General features: G+C 41.2%; 1 protein-coding gene across 3 annotated transcripts in view; it reads left to right on the top strand.

The window, feature by feature from the left end:
* The window catches only part of CELF2 (CUGBP Elav-like family member 2), a 713,903-nt gene that overhangs the window by 233,850 nt on the left and 466,178 nt on the right, over positions 1-13,875 (top strand). The gene's annotated exons all lie outside the window — the stretch shown is intronic.

Raw genomic sequence — 13,875 nt, 5'->3', positions numbered from 1 at the left:
GTGAAAGAGCTCTGTATTCATCCTGGAATTTGGTCAAACCACAGAAAGAGTATTCCAGCAGATCTGAGTAAAGTCTCACAGGTATAGAATCATAGAATATCAGGGTTGGAAGGGACCTCAGGAGGTCATCTAGTCCAACCCCCTGCTCAAAGCAGAACCAATCCCCAATTAAATCATCCCAGTCAGGGCTTTGTCAAGCCTGACCTTAAAAACTTCTAAGGAAGGAGATTCTACCACCTCCCTAGGTAATGCATTCCAGTGTTTCACCACCCTCCTAGTGAAAAAGTTTTTCCTAATATCCAACCTAAACCTCCCCCACTGCAACTTGAGACCATTACTCCTTGTCCTGTCCTCTTCTCCCACTGAGAATAGTCTAGAACCATCCTCTCTGGAACCACCTCTCAGGTAGTCGAAAGCAGCTATCAAATCCCCCCTCATTCTTCTCTTCTGCAGACTAAACAATCCCAGTTCCCTCAGCCTCTCCTCATAACTCATGTGTTCCAGACCACTAATCATTTTTGTTGCCCTTCGCTGGACTCTCTCCAGTTTATCCACATCCTTCTTGTAGTGTGGGGCCCAAAACTGGACACAGTACTCCAGATGAGGCCTCACCAATGTCGAATAGAGGGGAACGATCACATCCCTCGATCTGCTCGCTATGCCCCTACTTATGCATCCCAAAATTCCATTGGCCTTCTTGGCAACAAAGGCACGCTGCTGGCTCATATCCAGCTTCTCGTCCACTGTCACCCCTAGGTCCTTTTCCGCAGAACTGCTGCCTAGCCATTTGGTCCCTAGTCTGTAGCTGTGCATTGGGTTCTTCCGTCCGAAGTGCAGGACCCTGCACTTATCCTTATTGAACCTCATTAGATTTCTTTTGGCCCAATCCTCCAATTTGTCTAGGTCCCTCTGTATCCTATCCCTGCCCTCCAGCGTATCAACCACTCCTCCCAGTTCAGTATCATCCGCAAATTTGCTGAGAGTGCAATCCACACCATCCTCCAGATCATTTATGAAGATATTGAACAAAACCGGCCCCAGGACCGACCCCTGGGGCACTCCACTTGACACCAGCTGCCAACTAGACATGAGGTAGCCACATCTGAGGTGATTTGGGGCTTTAATGATGGCCAGCAATACCCTGAATGATAAAAACCTATGTCACAAACTCATTTGTGGTCTAGTGGATAGGGCAGTAGAAGAGGAGTCAGGAAACCTGGTTTCTATTCCCTGCCCTGCCACTGATCTTTTGTTTGGCCTTGGGCAAGTCACTTAGCCTCTGTTTCATCTCCCACCTTCTTTCTTTCATGTTTATTTAGAGCATACAGTCTCAGGAGAGGGGCAGTGCCTAATACAAAGGGGGCCCAATCTTGAATGAGATCTCAAGACACGACTGTAATATAAATAGTATTACTAACACTTGAGATGGAGCTAATCAGATTACAGGGTGAAACCATGTTAGGGCTTTAAAATATGTTTGCACAAGCTTTTCATACAGTTTAAGTGCTCATAGTCAAAAGAAGAAAGAAAAGCTTTCTCAAAGGGGGCCCATGTATATAAAACATCGAGAAAGCACTTTATAATCTCCTTTTTTTTATATTCATATGTATTATTTGTATTACCATAGCACTCTGGGAGCCTCAGTCATGGATAGGGCCAAATTCACAGTCCATTTTGGTCAATTTCACGGTCATGGGATTTTTAAAATAGTAAATTTCATTATTTCAGATATTTAAATCTGAAATTTCATGCTGTTGTAACTATAGAGATCCTGACCCAAAATGGGTCTATGAGGGGGTCACAAGGTTATTGTGTGGGGGTCACGGTATTCCCAACCTTACTTCTGTGTTGCTGCTGGCAGCGGAGCTGCCTTCAGAGCTGGGCGACCAGAAAGCAGTGGCTGCTGGCCAGGTGCCCAGCTCTGAAGGCAGAGCCGCCGCCAGCAGCAGCGCAGAAGTAAGAATGGCATGGTATGGTGTTGCCACCCTTACTTCTGCACTGCTGCTTTTATAGCTGGCTACTCGGTCAAGAGCCACCACTCTTCGGCTGCCCAGATCTGAAGGCAGCAACACAGAAGTAAGGATGGCAGGGTATGGTATTGCCACCCTTACTTCTGTGCTGCTCCTGGTTGGGGTGCTGCCTTCAGAACTGGGTGCCTGGCCAACAACTGCCACTCTCTGGCCACCCGGCTTTGAAGGCAGTGCAGAAGTAAGGGTTGCAATATCATGACCCCCCCCTACAATAACCTTGCGACCCCCCATAATTCCTTTTTGGGTCAGGACCCCCAGTTTGAGAAACTCTGGTGAAATCTGTATAGTATAGGGTAAAAGTACACAAAAGACCAGATTTCACAGTCCGTGATGCATTTTTCATGGTCTTGAATTTGACAGGGCCTTAATCCTGGACCAAGACCCCATTATGCTAGATACAGTACTCATAGTAAGTAAACATTCAGTGGTATAATAAAACACTAGTGGTATACTTCAAATTCTGCCCTTTTCCTGGGGAATCTCTGGGAATTAAGATGTCTCATAATGTCCTCTAGTATCTTAAACAACTTTAAAGAGTTTTAAACACATAGAGTAGAACCTCAGAGTTACGAACACCTCAGGAATGGAAGTTGTTCGTAACTCTGAAATGTTCATAACTCTGAACAAAACGTTAAGGTTGTTCTTTCAAAAGTTTACAACTGAACATTGACTTAATACAGCTTTGAAACTTTAGTAGGCAGGAGAAAAAATGCTGCTTTTAACCATCTTAATTTAAATGAAACAAGCACAGAAACAGTTTCCTTTCCCTGTCATATCTTTTTTAAAAACTTTTCTTTTTTTTTTAGTACTTTACATTTAACACTATACTGTGTTTTCTTTTTCTTTCTTTTTCTTTTTTAGTCTCTGCAGTGGCCTGGTTGCATACTTACGGTTTCAAATGAGGTGTGTGGTTGAGTTTGTAACTCTGAGCTTCTACTGTAAGTGTCTTTTCAGTTCAGATTAGGTGTATGTAAATGGGCTACTTAAACGTCAGTAGAGGGCAAGACTCAATTTACTTGTTTAAATGACACATTATACTGCTTGTGGGCCACATCCTTCCAGAATATTCATGTGAGTTTTCTCACTGACTGGCTCCAGGGGTGTGTGTGTAAGCAGCTCCATGTTACCACCAGAAAAATATCATTGGTCAAAAAACAATGTGAAGAAAATAGTTATTAGTGGAAGTATTATTATATGGACATATACCCATGCTCTAAGAGTTAATGTGCATCCTCATCTGCAGTGATCCCAAACGATCAATATGAGTCTGTATGTTAAAACCCTAACTTCCGTCGCTCATCCATTTTGAGCTTTTAAGCTCCACATTTTACTGTAAAGCTTCACTCTTCCTACATCTCTGCCAAGATGGAGACAGGAGGAACTTGCCTCTAATATGACCAATTTTTGGACCTCTACTTCTCGATCCTTTGAACAGTAGTGATCCGATCTGCATAATAGTGCCTCAACGTGCATGTTGAAGATGTGGTCGCTGATTTGTGATGTCTGTAATTTTGTGTTGTGTCTCTGACAATTTAGACCAGAGTGGGTTTTCGAGGTTTCTCTGTTTTCCTTATTTTAAGATGCCTCAACTTCATAGTACTTTGATGCTGAGAGGATTTCAGTCATCCCATAAGTGATTAAAATATTTTGGATTTAGATTGAGTTTCCCTGCCAAAACTCTTTCCAAGCTTGAACAGATGCACAAAGTGCTCCTAGGGATCACTTCACCTTCCAGCTGTTTAAGTGGCTGCAGACACCCTGCATAACAATTCAGGAGCAGGAAGCAATGGTAGAAAGCAGGAATATCACATCCAATTGATGCTTCCATAGTATAATTTCTTTTAAACTCAAACCTTCACAAAGCAGCACAATAGAGTGGAGTCACGTGAAGCATACAGCATGTTTATGATGAAACCAACGTTCCTTAAGTGAAAGATCTACCAGGAACAAAAGACTATGGGGAGTATATGCCAGAAATTCTGTAATTTACTTTTCAGCTTTGTGAAAGCATTCTTTGTTCTGTTGAAAAGTGAGTGCTTTGTAGTTCTAGCCAATGGTTTTTATCGTAACTCTCTCATCTACTGTAAGTCTTTCCTTAGCAGCCTACATTGGCAAAATAATAAAATAAAAAGCAGGGTGAGAGGGCAGTGTTTCTTGCAATAGCTGGTGTGGCAGTGTTTACTGAAATTGTAAACCATTTTGTCTGTTTTCAAATCATCTCTCTAGTGTGGAACAGCTTCACGCTCTATTGAAGATAGCACAACTCTATAGAACGACTGCCAAAATGTATCCACCTTTTTTTTTTTTTAATTGCCAGATGATTCAAAAGTGGATTTGAAAAATGCTGAATGTCACCTAGAAACAATTTAGGGAAGAAGATAAGTTTGGAAAAAGAATCTGCAAGTTGGCCAAATTTTTAGCTTTACTGTAAGGGAGTAGATAAGGAGATAAGATTCCTGGGGCCCTGTTTTTCAGAAGGGCTTTGACAGTCTAGCAGGAGTAATCTGGTAAATGAGAAAATTGTCTCCAGATATATAGTGCAAATCCTACCAGCCCCGCAGATCTGAAATTCCGGACATTAAGGCAGCCAGTTTTTTCAGTTACTTCCACAGGAGATTTCAGCTTTTACTTTAGTTGAAAACAGCTCCATTATTTTGTTCAGGTGTCATGTGCACAGGATATCCCTTTTTCATCTTCAGAGCACTTCAAAGCCCCATGAACTCTGTGGCACAAAAGGCCCAAATTTCACAGCAACAATCCTTAAATTCCAGAGCAAGGACTCCTAAATTATGCTGTAGTGTTAATTGATTCTGCTGAGATCCTTCATTTCCCATTTTTCCACCCCACACAAACTATGGCCCATAATTGAAAATGCTCATTGACATAAAGTTCCTTGATGTATTTTTGTCAATTATATTTGAGAATAGGATTTTTCCTGCTAAGCTTTCCAGATGGTGCATCTGACTTCTGCAGGATTCAAATTCCACAGTGTGGCCTGGTTCCTTTTCTCCATGTGTGAGGGAAAGGGGGAGCTTGCACCCAGTGTCTGATTTATCACCCCAGCTCCCTGAGCCTCAGTGGCTGCACTGTTCTTTAGGGATACCAGTTCACACTTCTGCCTCTGTCCCCCCCTCCCCCACTTCCCAACTCTAAACTGGACTCCGGCTCTTGCTCCCTGAGCCCTGCTCAGGGGATCCCTGTCATCCAACGAACACCTCCTTGTGAGGAAAACTGGAGAGCAAGAGGCAGCAGATCCTGGCAGGGTATTGAGACGTGGGGGTGGCAGCTATCAGGCTGCATGCTTATTATTCTTGAAAATAAGCCCAGTTATTTAGGAGCTGAAAAAATGGATTAATTCAAGGCTCCTGGGTTTTTTTAATCTTGGACTAAGGACTTTTTTGGCTCTGGTCTCCTGGTTGGTGCTGGTCTTCAACTACACTAGTGAAACAAGCATATAAGAATCACTATTGTACCACGGTAGAACAGAGCTCTCAGAAAGCCAGTCCTCCCTTGTAAATGAGAGTTGGGCCTCGAACTCAGGGTATGTTTTCACAATAGAGTTAGCCTGGGTGATCTACACCCAGGCTGAGCAGCTGGGTTAGCTTTGCCCAGGTGTGGACAGGCAATCTGTAAAGCCATACCCAAGTTACTGGGTCCTCACTGCTGCTGCACTCCCTCATGTTCACTGCTAGAACATACCGCATGGTTCTCTGTGCTACGGTAAGCTGAGCAGCTCTGTAATTCTTTCCAGTGAATTGTGGACCACTTGTCTGTTATTCTGGGCACCTGGAGAGAATTGTGGGAAGTATGGGAGGATATCAGCCCCCAGTGGGTTTAGTCTGCATCCTCACTGCAAAGGGAGTGGATTACAAGCCTAAGTGGAACTCAAGTTCCAACCCACATCCCTAGCTAGGCCAATTAGCTGGGATGTAAAGCACCACTAAACTGGGTGAGTGGTTTTCTGTGTGGACAGGAGTGGAGTTAGGTACAACACCCAGATAAGAGCCCAGGCTAACTCTGCAGTGAAGACAGACCCTTAGCTGTTTGGGCAACAATTTATGTCTAGTGAACATACAGGTTTAATTCTGAAACCTCCTTAATTGTTTTAATTTTTAATCATGATGTGTATATGGGAGGTTATTGCTAATGTCTTGGATTTTTTTTTATATATTACGAGTCCCAGATTTTCCATGCTAGTAGCAGCCATCTATCTAAAGATATTACACCATACAGGCTGTATGAATTTTATTACACTGAGGGGGGAAACAGATGGTATTTCAGTTTATTTGCACCTCAAAGAACCTTTAGTTTCTATATAAATGTCACATTTTGTTATTTTGGGAAAGAGAGAGTGCCACAAAATTTGTCAAGTTTGGTAACTTTCACTCAGTGAAGGGTTTCAGAGTAGCCCCCGTGTTAGTCTGTATCCGCAAAAAGAAAAGGAGTACTTGTGGCACCTTAGAGACTAACAAATTTATTTGAGCATAAGCTTTCTTGAGCTTTCGAAGTGAGCTGTAGCTCACAAAAGTTTATGCTCAAATAAATTTGTTAGTCTCTAAGGTGCCATAAGTACTCCTTTTCTTTTTCCAGTGAAGGGTGTTTCACATTATTCTAGGTTTCCACTGTTTTTGTGAATGAGTGTTATCCGTCCTTCCCAGATAGGGAAATGGATCACCAGAGATATGACATGAATTGCTTAAAGTTATGCAGGAAGATTGTGGCAGGAACTGAACCAAGATAACCTGTCTAGAGCCTTACTTAACCAACAGCCATCCTTTCCATTCAATGCCTACAATGGATAGAAGTGCATATTTCAAGGAACTGATTTGAAAGCATGGAGTAATATGCACTAGAATATTATGCCATTTGGACACCAAATAATTTAATTAGTCTTTCCTGAGCTCAGATTTATATTTTAATAGCTCATGCGATGGAAGTCTCCTTCTTAGCATGTGAATGCAGCTGCGTGGTTTGAAAACATGACATTCACACCAAAGTGATGGTTAAGGTCATTATCTAAGTTTTTTATTTCCTGGGTGACATAATGGAGGCCGCCTGAACAATGAGCTTTTCATTGGCTATTCATAAGGCCCTCTGGGCATACACTGTGTGACCTGACACGAAATGATGGAAATGAAAAGACAGAACAATATGCAGCTTTGGCATCTCTTTCCAATGTGGCAGCGGAGGGGTTAAGAGCTGCTATGTTTTTGAGTGTTCCAAAATTGACCCCTGACTCCCCTGAATGGAATAAAAGGAAACAGATTGCGGGGTGTGACCAGCACTTTCTGAAAATGTTTGACAAATACAAGGAGCCTTTATTTTCTCCTTTCTTTCTTTCTTTCGAGTTGGGAAGGGGAAACCTCAGAAGTTCTTTTCCTCTGCCAAAGCCTCAAAATTAAATCACTTTCTTCTTGGGATTCAAATGTTCGGTACATAGACTGCACATGGTGAGCTGCAAATATTTAGGGGGCGTTAAGGTGACAGTCTTTTCAGAGACACTGCAAAGATTTCTCTGATGACAAAGTATGCTGTAAAAGTCACTCTCTGCTAGGTGAATAGGCATAAAACCACATCTTTGTTCATAAGCTTTTTATTGTGCTAGTTGTCATCATGAGCAAAACCTGAAAGTACTTGAAATTCCATTAAAATCACATTCACATATAAAAATGCCATCTCCTTGAAAGTTTGTCTCTGTAGACTTTGTTAAAGTGAAAAGTCAATATGTATGAGACACATTTATGTAATTTAAGATGAATGGTTAACTGTTAAAGTGCAGGTCTTGCACAATTATGCTGGCTGCTGATCTAAGAAATGAAACACTTACCTCTGGAACTGTTGGTTGAAGTCAGCTTCTGAGTTGTTTTGTGTGATAAGATGCACTGAATTTCAGATGATTTGGCTATAGCGTATCTGTGGGTATAAGTGATCGCTAATTGTCTTCTTGGTGCTCAGCCACAATAAATAATCCCACCCTGAAAGCGGAAACTGTCTTTAGAATTTACTGAATTCTTGTATTTGGATAACGCTGCTTTTTTCAAAATTCTTCCATATTTGTGTGTATTCTTGTGCATCTTTTAAGCTTACGGATTCCAGTTGTGGTGAAAGTAAATGGTGTATTTAATTGAGTGAGCCTGGAATTGTTTTTAAGATTCTGAATGCACTCAGACAGTTATTAATATTGGTGTGTTTTGGTTGCAACAGAATGATTAAAAACTGGGCAGGGTTTTATCACTCAAGTGGGCCAAGAACGAGTACCTGGGTTCCCAAGTTTAAGCAGTGTTTTGCCAATGATAAAACATTTGTCTGGTCAAGAGCAAAGGAAAATGCATTTTCAATTAGTCATGACATTGCTTAAAAGAAGAGGCATTAGGCACTGTGGGGAGAAGATGGGAGTTGGTAACATGGGAGAGGAGAGAGAGCAGGAGGCAGACATAAGAAGAGCCTTTATCAGACCACAACAGACAGCAGCTGAGTTTGAGGCCATTCTTGAATAGAGATAAGCTTTTGTTTAGCAGTTGGCTCCCTTGGGAGAGAGGAGGTTTAATGGTAAAAGGAGACCTCTGTTTCTTCCAAATAACTTAATATTTCTGCGTGCGTGAAGGGACATCCTTATAGGATGGAGTGGGGCTCTGGGAGGATGCTAGAAGTGCATATACTCCTCCCAACTGCTGCTTTATAAGCTGATTATTGGTCATCCTGGCTGAAAATGATTCCTTTTGAGGACTTTCCCTGACTCCCTCAAATCTCTTGGACAAGATGCCACCCCTGCAAAAGAATTAAATAGCTGAACTAAATTTGCTCTACTTTCCTCTCTGACACGGTTAAAACCTCAGCTCAACAGGCTTCTGATGTACAATCATGTGGAGAAAAAAAAATCACATTGTGACACAAAACCAGCCTGAGATATGCTCAGTGGCTATCGTGATTTATTTAAAAAAAAAAATTGTTAACACTGTGTCCTGTACTTGACCTGCAAATGCTTGGAGCTAACTGATTTAGGACTTTTTTGACTGCTCACAGTGTAGCCAGCTGTCTAAACGAGAGGTGGTTATTTTGTTAAGAGGGTTGTATGTGTGTGTTATTTTGAGGTGGTTTTTTTTTTTTAAAAAAGTCTAACATTGAGGAAAATCTTGGATGTGGTATGTGTGCATATTAATCATATGAATGGAAAAGTGTGACTCTCTAATTGATGGTGCGTTCAGTACACATTACAACAAGGCAGACCTGAATTGTATGATAAGTAGGCTGGAATTCTTTAACGGGTAGAGGAAACTTTCAGCTCCATTGCCTCCTGGCTAACTGTAGTAAATTTACTTAGTAATATTTTACAGATGTCTTCGTCATTGCCATTTCTTGGCAAACAAGCTAAAGTTCTTCCCATTTAAAAAAAAAAAAAGCAGCTTTCAGGGGTAAAGTCAGAAACTACAACAGCAAAACAATTTGGCAAAAAGCGGCAACTGTGAAAGCATGAAAAGCAAGTAATTTTATCAAGTGCTTTTTGGTTTGATTTGCATTCCCTCCCACAGCTAAATATGTTACCTAAACTACATGAGTCTGTTTTGGAAAATCCATTGCCAGTTGCAAGTTTCTCTATGCTAAACTTAACCTTCTACATTTTATTTTTAGAAAGCTTATAGTTGCTTTATTCAGTGCTGTGGAGAAGTTGAAAAAATGTCAGCCAGGTCAGGAGAAAGAAGCAATTGGCTTTATTTCCAGAGGGGTAAAGTTGAGGCAGAAATAATAATAATAAAAAATGTAAATAATTCTAACGGGGAGAGAACAATCTTTCTTTATTGTAAATGTGTTCTTTTAATGGAGAACCATTGGAAAAGAGTAGTGGGGTGCTTTTCTGAGGGAGAGCCAAAAATTGTGCAAAAATGAATGCACATAAATCATAAAGTATACTTACTAGAGATAAAATGCTTGACAAGGAGCTAGATTTTGAACTCTGCCACAGCTGAAGCTTTGTAGCCTAGTGAAATCAGTTGGGTCTAGGTTTGAGTCCTCTGCAGATTTTAACACTGACCTACTGTGTGACTCTGGGCAAGTCACTTAGCTATTCTGGGCCTCAGTTTTCCCCATCTGTAAAAATGGGGAATAGTGATACTTGCACTTCTTTGTGTATAGCTCTTTGAGGAAGCATGCTTGATAACAAAGTGCCTTTAGAGTGTGATTTGGCTCTGGACCATCTCTATTATGTGTATTTCAAGTAATAAAAGAGTTATATCCCTAAAACAGAATATAAAAAGAGAACAGCTCTCACTCCTCCCAGCCTAGGCTGTGCAACGCTGGTCATTTTCAAAACGCAAAGGCCGGTGGTATGGTTGCAACAGAATTAAAACAGAGGAAGTTTGAGATGATGGGACATCTTATTTTATTTTTCATGTGTTAAAACATAGCTTCAGTTTTGCATTTTTGATCTTGGTAATTAACATGAATTAAACAGTGAGTTTGCTTTAAAACAAATGACATACCTGGAAGTGAGTGAAGAGAGAAGGACACATATTCATTGTCTATATTTTAACAAGACACTCCCACTAAACTTTTCTCCTCGGTCACGGGTTTCTGTTCTTTCAGAAAGAAGGAAAGACTGTGGAATCTGTTCATTTGTTTCACCCATTTAAACATAAAGGTTTTCTCATCACCATAGCCAAGGAAGAATACAACAAGTGGCAAATGAACTTAAACTAGGCGCCCTTCGTTGCAAATCTCTCTACATGGCGCCCAGTACTGTGATAGCCGAGCTCTTCACACTCTTTAATGTAGTTGTCATAACACCCCTGTGAGGTAGGGAAGTGCTATTATCCCCATTGTACAGATGGGGAACTGAGGCAGAAAGAGACAAAGTAACTGATACAAGGTAGTCTATAACAGAGCATAGAATTGAACCAGAGTCTTCCAAGACCCAGGTTAGAGCCCTAACTACAGGACCATCATTCTCAGCACTGGTCTTCCCTTCAAATCATGGTGTGAGCACATAAGAACATAAGACTGGCTAGACTGGGTCAGACCAACGTTCATCTTCTGACAGGGGGCAGTGCCAAATATTTCAGAGGCAATTATTGTTATCTATCCCTTGTCACCCAGTCCCAGCTTCTGGCAGTCAGAAGTTTAGGGACACCCAGAGCATGGGGTTGCTTCCCTAACCATCCTAGCTAATAGCCATTGATGGACCTGTCCTCCATGAACTTATCTAGTTCTTCTGTGAACCCAGTTCTACTTTTGGCCTTCACCACATCCCCAGGTCAACTGTGTGTTGTGTGAAGAAGTACTTCCTTTTGTTTGTTTTAAACTTGCTGCCTATTAATTTCATTGGGTGACCCCTGGTTCTTGTGTTACAAGAAGGAGTAAATAACACCTCCCTATTCACTTCCTCCACACCAGTCATGATTTTATCGACTTCTCTCATATCCCTTCTTAGGTGCCTCTTTTCAAAGCTGAACAGTCCCAGTCTTTTTAATCTCTCCTCATTCGGAAGGTATTTCCATGCCCCTCATCATTTTTGTTGCCCATCATTGTATTTTTTCCAATTCTAATATATCTTTTTTTTGAGATGGGGAGACCAGAACTGTATGCAGTGTTCAAGGGGTAGGCATACGATATGGTGACATTATGATATTTTCTGTCTTATCTGTCCCTTTCTTAGTGGTTTCTAATACTCCGTTAGCTTTTTTGACTGCCACTGCACATTGAGCAAATGTTTTCAGAGAGCTATCCACGCTGACTACAAGATTTCTTTCTTCAGTGGTACAGCTAATTTAGACCCCATCTTTTTGTATGTATAGCTGATATGTTTTCCAATGTGAGTTACTTCACATTTTTCAACACTGAATTTCATCTCCCATTTTGTTACCCAGTCCCTCCGTTTTGTGAGATCCCTTTGTAACTTTTTGCAGTCAGCTTTGGACTTAACTATCTTGAGTAATTTTGTACCACCTGCAAATTTTTCCCTTTCCTCCAGATCACTTACGAATATGTTGAAAGTGCTGATCCCCCTACAGATCATTGAGGGACCTTGCTATTTAGCTCTTTCCACTGTGAAAACTGATCATTTATTCCTACCCTTTGTTTCCCTTCTTTAACCAATTACTGGTCCATGAGAAGATCTTCCCTCTTATCCCATGACTGCTTACTTTGCTTAAGAGCAGGGACCTTGTCAAAGCTTCTGAAAGTCCAAGTTCACTATATCAAATGTATCACCCTTGTCCACATGCTTGTTGACCCCCTGAAAGAATTCTAATAGATTGGTGAGGCATGATTTCCTTTTAAAAAAGCTGGGTTGACTCTTCCCCAACATATTGGGTTCATCTACGTGTCTGATCATTCTGTTCTTTACTGCAGTTTCAACAGTGAGGAACAGTTCAGAGGAAGGATGGTCCCGAGATTAGGGTACTAGCTTGGGACTTGCGAGACTAGGGTTCAACTTCCTGCTCTGTTACAGACTTCCTGTGTGACCTTGGATACGCTATTCCTTCCAAAGGTTTGCTTTGAAGATGCTTGTTTTAATTTTAATAAGGAGGTGTGTTATACCAATAAAATAAAAAACAGCAGGATCTTATTAAAGGGAAAAGGCAAAATGCCACATTTATTGTGAATACAGAAAGAATCATAGTAAGCAGTTAGTTATAGCTATAACATTCCATTCAGTTTCATATTTATTCACACATTCATTCATACACACACACACAGGTTCTGCAAGGTTGTTATCATAGTTACCAGCCTTAGAGTTGCTCATGCCAAGCCACTGGCCAGGTGGCCTGGACATGAGGAGGGAGCAGGGCCTTGTCTGATGCTCCTGGAAGTTGGTTTGCAGATTCAGACCCCAAAGTTCTCACTTTCTAGAGTCCATTTTTATAGGAATTTCTTCCTATGCCAGTCTATGGGAATTGCTTCATCATGCTGTTGCTGAATCAATCAGCAGATGGCACATTCCTGATGACTCCGTGCTGCCGGGTGTTATCTTGTTCTTTGGTTCTCCCATTCTTGAGGCTGTTGGGTGGATTCCAGTCTGCCCTCCGGGGGTCCTCTGGTTATTTCCACTTGACACCTTCTTCAGCTGATGGACACTGGATTGTCAGGCTGGCTCCTCCCTGATCATTCAGTTATTATCCACACCAAGCATCCATCCACATACATCCTCTATCTCTATTTTAATCACAATTGTTAACAAAGCGAGATGAATACAACAAAAGGGTGGGGAGTCTGGGTGCTGTTTCTGTTGTTACAGAGTATTGCTTTGAGTCTCTCTCTGTGTGAGGAGTAGTTGTTACAAAGAATTGCTTTGAGAACAGACTGTCTTAGAATGTACTAACACAATTAGCAGCTTGCAAGTTTCACACAGAGAGGGAGAGAAACAGTACCAAAACCCAAGAGACCTCTTAATTAGTAATACCCTGGAATTTAAACTAGGGGGAATCAAACTCATTTGTGATTTTAATATAGAACTTCTTTAATATGATCCAACAGGTGAGCTCCCAGGAACTTCTTCCATCCAGCCAATCAGTGGACATGAAGGGGAGAGGACAATCATTTTTATAATGCCTTTCTTTGAATGGAGAACATTAAAAGGAGAAAAACTTAAAACAGACACATTCAAGTGCAGTGGAACCAGTGCTAAAAATTTTAATCAAAAGTACAAAGGAAACAGCCCCTTAGGATTTTTAAGTTACTGCACATTGGCCCAGAGCACTGTAGTTACAATACTATACGTTGTAATGATCTGGAGAATGCTGTAGTAGTGGTGTTTTTTTCTTTTTTAGAAGCAACAAAAAAGAAGAAATGGATCTGAAAGAATTAAACAGACACCTCTTCCCCATTCAAGCTTCTGAGGAGATACATCCAA

This window comes from Lepidochelys kempii, chromosome 1, assembly GCF_965140285.1.
Source record: "Lepidochelys kempii isolate rLepKem1 chromosome 1, rLepKem1.hap1, whole genome shotgun sequence".
NCBI lineage: Eukaryota > Metazoa > Chordata > Testudines > Cheloniidae > Lepidochelys > Lepidochelys kempii.
The sequence above is the reverse complement of the archived record's forward strand: the minus strand, read 5'-3'. Positions and strand labels throughout refer to the sequence as shown.